At 41.1% G+C, this 8891-nt stretch overlaps 1 pseudogene; it reads left to right on the forward strand.

Annotated features, from left to right (window-relative positions):
* Positions 1 to 7892, forward strand: part of LOC129560791 (uncharacterized) — a 176464-nt pseudogene extending 168572 nt beyond the window's left edge.
* Positions 7893 to 8891: the final 999 nt, after the last annotated feature.

Consider the following 8891-nt stretch of genomic DNA (forward strand, 5'->3'; position numbering starts at 1 on the left):
ATATATTTCAATTGTATAATATATATTTGTATATATATAAATCTCACTAGTAAAGGACATAAGTTTCCAATGGAAAGGGCTCTCTGAATTGAAAGTCACTCAATCGTACCTGACTCTGCAACTCCATAGACTATTGTCTACCAGGTTCCTCTGTCCATGGAATTCTCCAGGCAATAATACTGGAGTGGATTGCCATTCCCTTCTCTAGGAGATCTTCCCAACTCAAGGATCCAACCCAGGTCTCCTGCCTCTTGATCGTCTGAGCCACCAGGTAAGTAAAGGACATAAGCTTTCAATAGAAAGGGCTCTCTGAATTGAGTTCTCAGCAAAATGGATAAAAATAGACTCACACTAAAGCACATATGTGTGAAAATTCAGAATACTGGAGATTAAAGAAAGATACTACAAGCTTTTGTATTATTTTACATACAAAAATAAATAGTATAACGCATATATATGGAATTTAGAAAGATGCAAATGATAACCCTGTATACGAGACAGCAAAAGAGACACAGATGTATAGAACAGTCTTTGGGACTCTGTGGGAGAGGGTGAGGGTGGGATGGTTTGGGAGAATGGCATTGAAACATGTATATTATCATATGTGAAACGAATCGCCAGTTCAGGGTCGATGAATGTTACAGGATGCTCTGGGCTGGTATGCGGGGATGACCCAGAGGGAGGATAAGGGGAGGAGGGAGGTGGGAGGGGGTTTCGGGAGGGGGAACTCATGTACACCCAGGGCGGATTCATGTCAATGTATGGCAAAACCAACCAATATAATATTGTAAAATAATTAGCCTCCAATAAAAATAAAAATTAAAATAAATAAATAGTAATAGTAGGAGAAGGAGGTTCATACAAAGAGAACCAAGAATAGGCAAAAGCAATAGTGAAGACTAGAAGATACTATTTTCTAACCTGAAAAACAACATCTACACAAAGTCTCAATCAAATGTGAGGGTAAAATTTTAAAAGTTTCAAAACTTCACCTTTTCTCAGGATGTGGCATCAGCAGAATGAGAAGGTATAGCTAGAATGAAGACATGGGGTCCAGAAAACAGAGACTCAGCTCAGGAGTTGGGAGAAGGGGATCATCAGGATGCTGGTGATGGGATATCTTAATATGGCAGCATTGCGGTTGGCCTGACGTGGGGGTGAGGCATGCGAGACAGTCTTCATGGAGCTGAATCTGATATTCCAATAAGAGATGTCATGAAGATGAAATCGAAAGGACACTTGAGCTGTTTGAATGTACTGAGAAGGTACTGACACAATAGGGAAGAATGTGTGGTTGAATTCATGATAGAAAATCAGGCCAATGAAACTCTGGCAAAAACAAATTGTTCAGTAGAGAAAGACATCCTATTATGCTACATGGATCAATAAAAGCATTTGCTTAGTCATAGCAATGTCAACATTGATCCAGTCAAAATTATAATATATTTATATTTGAAGAATGAGGACTGCAAAGTGTGTGGTGGGAGCTGGCAAGAGGGAGAGTTAAATCTTCCTATTCTGTTGTGAGAAATCAATAGTCAATGCCTAACGTTAAAAACAGGAGCAGCAGACACATGTTATTTGGAAGTAAGGATGCACATATGGTTAAAGAATCATTTAAAAGAGCAGGAGAGAGCTGGCTCTTGGGATGAGGAAAACAAAGTGGGAGGGTCTAAAATTACATAAGAGGGTGAGGTGATGAAGGAGCAGTGAAGAAAGGAGATTTAGGACTAAATGAGAGAGAGATATATAAAATTAAATTTGTAGGACTGGGCAATTGATTGGATTATAAAAAGAGTAGGAAAAGGATGACAGGTGTTTCAGGCAGGGTAACTGAGAAGACAATGAAATCATTAACAGGATTAGGAAATCCAAAGAAGACATAGGTGATGGTGGGGTGGATGGGGGGAGAAAATTGAATAGAATTGTCATGGCTCAGAAATGTGAAAAGCCTGATTCTGCCACTTTGCCTGTATGATCATTGGCAGGATTACCTAACCTCCATGGATTACAGAGACTTTACCTACAAAATAGGAGAGACAGAGGAGCATAGTGGTAAAGAACCCAGACACTGGAACTGGAGTGCCCAAGTTTGAATGCCCCATTCTTTATCCCATTTACTATCCACGTGGTTTGGGCCATTTACTTAACTTATGCCTGCCTCAGTTTCCTCATCTGTAAAATGGAGATAATAGTATTTGCATTATGTATTTGTTTGCAGAATTAAATGGGTTGACACATGAAACACTTGGAACAAAATCAAGTCCTATATATGAACTTACTACTTTTATTATAAGTAAACTCTGATGTCCATTCCACATATGCCTTTTTATGAATATACAATAGGATGGTTTGTATTTGAGATTCCAGTGGAATATTCAGGGGAAGGAATAGGATAAACAGTTATAAATATTCTTCTATTATTTATGAGCGGAATCAGGATGATAAAAATGTGCAAGTTATTTGACTATAGGTGATTGTTGACATTGGGAGAGTGAATTACATTAAGGATAGGAGAAAAAAATACTGATAATATAAAATAAAATCCCTGATTGAACATAAATTACAAATGAAGTACATTTGAAAACTAGGAAAGAGGGTGTGCAGAAGCATCAGTGGATTTTCTCCTAGTAGACATCAGGTAGTACAAACAGATCAAGGCAAGAATTTGAGCCTTGGACCTGAACGGACCAGGGTTTATCTTGATTCTCAAGCCATGTAAATTGGGGCGATATATTTACTTTATCTAAACACACTCTACTTCAGTTGGGAAATGCATTAAAGTTTTGTATGAAATAAATCTGATCATATGGACCACAGCCCTGTCTAACTGAATGAAACTAAGCCATGCCGTGTGGGGCCACCCAAGACAAACGGGTCATGGTGGAGAGGTCTGACAGCATGTGGTCCGCTGGAGAAGGGAATGGCAAACCACTTCAGTATACTTGCCTTGAGAACCCCATGAACAGTATCAAAAGGCAAAATGATAGGATACTGAATGAGGAATTCCCCAGGTTGGTAGGTGCCCAGTATGCTACTAGAGATCAGTGGAGAAATAACTCCAGAAACAATGAAGGGATGGAGCCCAAGCGAAACAAATACCCAGTTGTGGATGTGACTGGTGATAGAAGCAAGGTCCGATGCTGTGAAGAGCAATATTGCATAGGAACCTGGAATGTTAGGTCCATGAATCAAGGTAAATTGGAAGTGGTCAAACAGGAGATGACAAGAGTGAACGTCGACATTCTAGGAATCAGCGAACTAAAATGGACTGGAATGTGTGAATTTCACTCAGAGGACCATTATATCTACTACTGTGGGCAGGAATCCCTTAGAAGAAATGGAGTAGCCATCATGGTCAACAAAAGAGTCCAAAATGCAATATTTGGATCCAATCTTAAAAACGACAGAATGATTTCTGTTCGTTTCCAAGGCAAACCATTCAATATTACAGTAATCCAACTCTATGCCCCAACCAGTAATGCTGAAGAAGCCGAAGTTGAACGGTTCTATGAAGACCTACAGGACCTTTAAGAACTAACACCCAAAAAAGATGTCCTTTTCATTATAGGGGACTGGAATGCAACAGTAGGAAGTCAAGAAACACCTGGAGTAACAGGAAAATTTGGCCTTGGAGCATGGAATGAAGCAGGGCAAAGGCTAATAGAGTTTTGCCAAGAGAATGCACTGGTCATAGCAAACACCCTCTTCCAACAACACAAGAGAAGACTCTACACATGGACATCACCAGATGGTCAACACCGAAAACAGATTGATTACATTCTTTGCAGTCAAAGATGGAGAAGCTCTATACAGTTAGCAAAAACAAGACCAGGAGCTGACTGTGGCTCAGATCATGAACTCCTTATTGTCAAATTCAGACTTAAATTGAAGAAAGTGGGGAAAACCACTAGACCATTCAGATATGACCTAAATAAAATCCCTTATGATTATACAGTGGAAGTAAGAAATAGATTTAAGGGACTAGATTTGATAGATAGAGTGCCTGATGAACTCTGGACGGAGGTTCGTGACATTGTACAGGAGACAGGGACCAAGACCATGGAAAAAGAAATGCAAAAAAGCAAAATGGCTGTCTGAGGAGGCCTTACAAATAGCTGTGAAAAGAAGAGAAGCGAAAAGCAAAGGAGAAAAGGAAAGATATAAGCATCTGAATGCAGAGTTCCAAAGAATAGCAAGGAGAGATAAGAAAGCCTTCCTCAGTGATCAATGCAAAGAAATACAGGAAAACAACAAGACAGGAAAAACAAGAGATCTCTTCAAGAAAACTAGAGATATCAAGGGAACATTTCATGCAAAGATGGGCTCAATAAAGGACAGAAATGGTATGGACCTAAGAGAAGCAGAAGATATTAAGAAGAGGTGGCAAGAATACACCGAAGAACTGTACAAAAAAGATCTTCACGACAAAGATAATGGCGATGGCGTGATCACTCACCTGGAGCCAGACATCTTGGAATATGAAGTCAAGTGGGCCTTAGAGAGCATCACTACGAACAAAGCTAGTGGAGGTGATGGAATTCCAATTGAGCTATTTCAAATCCTGAAAGATGATGCTGTGAAAGTGTTGCACTCACTATGCCAGCGAATTTGGAAAACTCAGCAGTGGCCACAGGACTGGAAAAGGTCAGTCTACATTCCAATCCCAAAGAAAGGCAATGCCAAGGAATGCTCAAACTACTGCACAATTGCACTCATCTCCCATGCTAGTAAAGTCATGCTCAAAATTCTCCAAGCCAGGCTTCAGCAATATGTGTACCGTGAACTCCCAGATGTTCAAGCAGGTTTTAGAAAAGGCAGAGGCACCAGAGATCAAATTGCCAACATCCGCTGGATCATGGAGAAAGCAAGAGAGTTCCAGAAAAACATCTATTTCTGCTTCATTGACTATGCCAAAGCCTTTGACTGTGTGGATCACAATAAACTGTGGAACATTCTGATAGAGATGGGAATACCAAACCACCTGACCTGCCTCTTGAGAAACCTGTATGCAGGTCAGGAAGCAACAGTCAGAACTGTACATGGAACAACAGACTGGTTCCAAATCGGGAAAGGAGTACGTCAAGGTTGTATAGTGTCACCCTGCTTATTTAACTTATATGCAGAGTACATCATGAGAAACGCTGGGCTGGAAGAAGCACAAGCTGGAATCAAGATTGCCAGGAGAAATATCAATCACCTCAGATATGCAGATGACACCACCCTTATGGCAGAAACTGAAGAGGAACTCAAAAGCCTCTTGATGAAAGTCAAGAGGAGAGTGAAAAGGTTGGCTTGAAGCTCAACATTCAGAAAACTAAGATCATGGCATCTGGTCCCATCACTTCATGGGAAATAGATGGGGAAACAGTGGAAACAATGTCAGACTTTATTTTTTTGGGCTCCAAAATCACTGCGGTTGCTGATTGCAGCCATGAAATTAAAGACGCTTACTCCTTGGAAGGAAAGTTATGACCAACCTAGATAGCATATTAAAAAGCAGAGACATTACTTTGCCAACAAAGGTCCATCTAGTCAAGGTTATGGTTTTTCCCGTGGTCATGTATGGGTGTGAGAGTTGGACTGTGAAGAAAGCTGATTGCCGAAGAATTGATGCTTTTGAACTGTGGTGCTGGAGAAAACTCTTGAGAGTCCCTTGGACTGCAAGGAGATCCAACCAGTCCATTCTAAAGGAGATCAATCCTGGGTGTTCATTGGAAGGACTGATGCTGAAGCTGAAACTCCAATACTTTGGCCACCTCATGAGATGAGTTGACTCACTGGACAAGAATCTTGTGCTAGGAGGGATTGGGGGTGGGAGGAGAAGGGGACGACAGAGAATGAGATGGCTGGATGGCATCACCGACTCGATGGAGGTGGGTTTGAGTTTACTCCGGGAGTTGGTGATGGACAGGGAGGCCTGGCGTGCTGTGATTCATGGAGTCGCAAAGAGTCAGACACGACTGAGCGACTGAACTGAACTGATGAAATAAGTTGCATGTTATGGCAGGCGATGGGGGAAGTCACTCAGTCATGTCTGACTCTTTGCGACCCTATGGACTATACAGTTCATTTAATTCTCCAGGCCATAATACTGGAGTGGGTAGCCTTTCCCTTCTCCAGGGGATCTTCCCAACCAAGGGATTGAACCCAGGTCTCCCTCATTGTGGGCAGATTCCTTACCAGCTGAGCCACAAGGGAAACCCAAGTATCCTGGAGTGGGTAGCCTGTTCCTTCTCCAACAGATCTTCCCAACCCAGGAATTGAACCGGGGTCTCCTGCACTGCAGGCAGATTCTTTACCAACTGAACTATCATGGAAGCCCACATGTTATGAGGGATGTGCCTAACATAGTGCATATCAAAGAATATACATTGGAATGCTGTACACATACAGTGTTGCACACATAGTGGGGGTTATTTATGCCAGTAGCCTGCGTATACCTAAGGCATCTATGTCCATGCCAACCGAAAGCCAAGCTGTTTCCTTCCCTCTGTCAATTTCTTTCCTAGGCTTCTTCTTCCCTCATTTGGGTCCTCTCTCTGGGGGTCTCTGTACAGGCATAACTTTCTAATAAGTGTCATTATTCTGTTGTCTGTTCTACAAATAAAGTGAACAAGTAACTTCGTTCACAGAACCCATGACCATGTACAGTGTAACATCTACAAGTGGGCATAGTGGTTTGCATCTGCACACTGAATTAATACTGTCATTGCACTTAATGTTGTCAATGTAATTAATATTGTCATTGTACTCTCACGGTAGATCTGAGAGTCCTCTGGTGGCTTCCCAGGTGGTGTTAGTGATAAAGAATGTGCCAATGCAGGTAACAGGTTCAGGTTTGATCCCTAGGTTGGGAAGATCCCCTGGAAGAGGGCATAGCAACCCACTCCAGTATTCTTGCCTGGAGAATCCCATGGACAGAGAAGCCTGACAAGCTACTGTCCATAAGGTCTCAAAGAGTCAGACACGACTGAAGCAACTTAGCAAGCACACACATGTACACACTGATTTATACAATAATGAAGGAAATTCAAATCCTAGAAAAATGATAGATTGACCTGACTGTAAACTTCCAGTAATAAGAGTACAGAAAACAGTCAGGTGTGATAGGTAGGAAATGAAATAACTAGGTTGTAAAATGAAAGAGTAAAAGTAGTAGTCCAATTTATGCTTGTTTTATTGAATACCCAATCTCTTTGTAATCCAAATCATTGATCTATGTGCTTGAGGAAAGCAGAACAAAATGAAAATTAAACAAAATAGAAATAGAACAGAGTTCTTGAGCTTGATTGAAACAGGGCTAACTAACCACAGGTTAAGACTTATAGTATAGATTTTCACGCATATATTTATGGTCACAAAATAATCAATGTCTCAACCTTTCCTTCCTATTTAAGCACTTTTAACTTCTTATAATTTTTTTATAATATTTCAGCATTAAAAATAAATAGGCAAGAAATCAAACACAACACACAGAATACCTATTACACCCTCCATAGTGTATGTGCAATCATGACCCTTGGGCTTCCCAGGTGGTGCAGTGGTAAAGAATCCACCTGCCAGTACAGGAGACACAGTTTCAATCCCTGGTCCAGGAAGATCCTCTGGAGAAGAAAATGGCAATGCACTCCAGATTTCTTGCCAGGAGAACACCATGGACAGAGAAGCCTAGCAGGCTACAGTCCATGTGATTGCAAAGAGTCAGACACAACTGAGCACACACACAATCATAACCCTGGGTTTTTTAATTGTGTCTTTGCAGAAGTGAAAGAAAAAATGGAAATCCTTCATGTTCTACAAGATGTGTCATGTTAGATGGGCCAATCTTAGATCAAGAGAGATGCAGAAAAGAAATACTCAAAGTTCTTTCATTGCTTATCAAAAACTGAGTTCTGCACATGTCAGCTTCCGGTAACCATACCACCATAACAATGGATTTATGCTCCATTTTACACTATAGGCTTAATGCTGTAGGCATTCAGTTGCTGATCAGAGTTAAACCAGTGTGTGTATGTGTGCACGCGCATGTGTGCACTCAGTCATGTCTGACTCTATTGCGACCCCATGGATTATAGCTTGCCAGACACTTCTGTCCATGGAATTCTCCAGGCAAGAACACTGGAGTGGGTTGCTATTTTCTCCTCCAGGAATCTTCCTGACCCAGGGAGCAAACCTGAGTCTTCTGCACCTTCTGCATTGGCAGATGGATTCTTTACCACTGTGCCACCTAGGAAGCCCGAGTTAAACAAATACTCAGCAGTAGTGAATGATTCTTAAGATTTTGTGTGGGGAAGAGATGTGGCTCAGTCCGAGCTAGTCAGCAGGTGAGAGTCGCTTCCAGTGATAGACAATATTTTGGTTATTATGCAGAGTTTCTTGTTGCAAGTAATAGATTGCTTAGATACAGCAAGACATGGGCAGCATAGGGAGGGCCTGGCTTCGCAGGTAGAGAATTTGTGTGTGCTATATGTCTTTGGCCAGTGCTTCATCAGTTCCTTCATCTGTAAAATGAGGATAATAACACTTTGCAAGGTTCTTATGAAGGCTGAATGATTAAACATAAAAATAATATGACCACCTCAGGGTCTGGCACATATTTAGAGCTCAATAAATTTTAGTTAGTTAATTTCTCTCTGAGTGGAAAATGGTCTTAGATAAATGACTGCAAAACTGATCTTCATCTACCTAGAAATAAGAGAGGGGTTTACCCTGTGATCACATCAACCTTTTTCCATTTTTTTTTTTTTTTTTGTGGCCAGAGAGGTAAATGTCTGTTGGCCCCGTTAGCTTGAAACTGCACATTTTTTCTTTTAGTGGGGTTAGGCTAAGAATGACAGTCTTAGGCAAATGCCAGACACTTGTGGTTGCTCAATTGATATTAATTAATC

The sequence above is a fragment of the Moschus berezovskii genome, chromosome 10 (genome assembly GCF_049115385.1).
Source record: "Moschus berezovskii isolate FMDL1 chromosome 10, NW_MosBer_1.0, whole genome shotgun sequence".
NCBI classification, from domain to species: Eukaryota; Metazoa; Chordata; class Mammalia; order Artiodactyla; family Moschidae; genus Moschus; species Moschus berezovskii.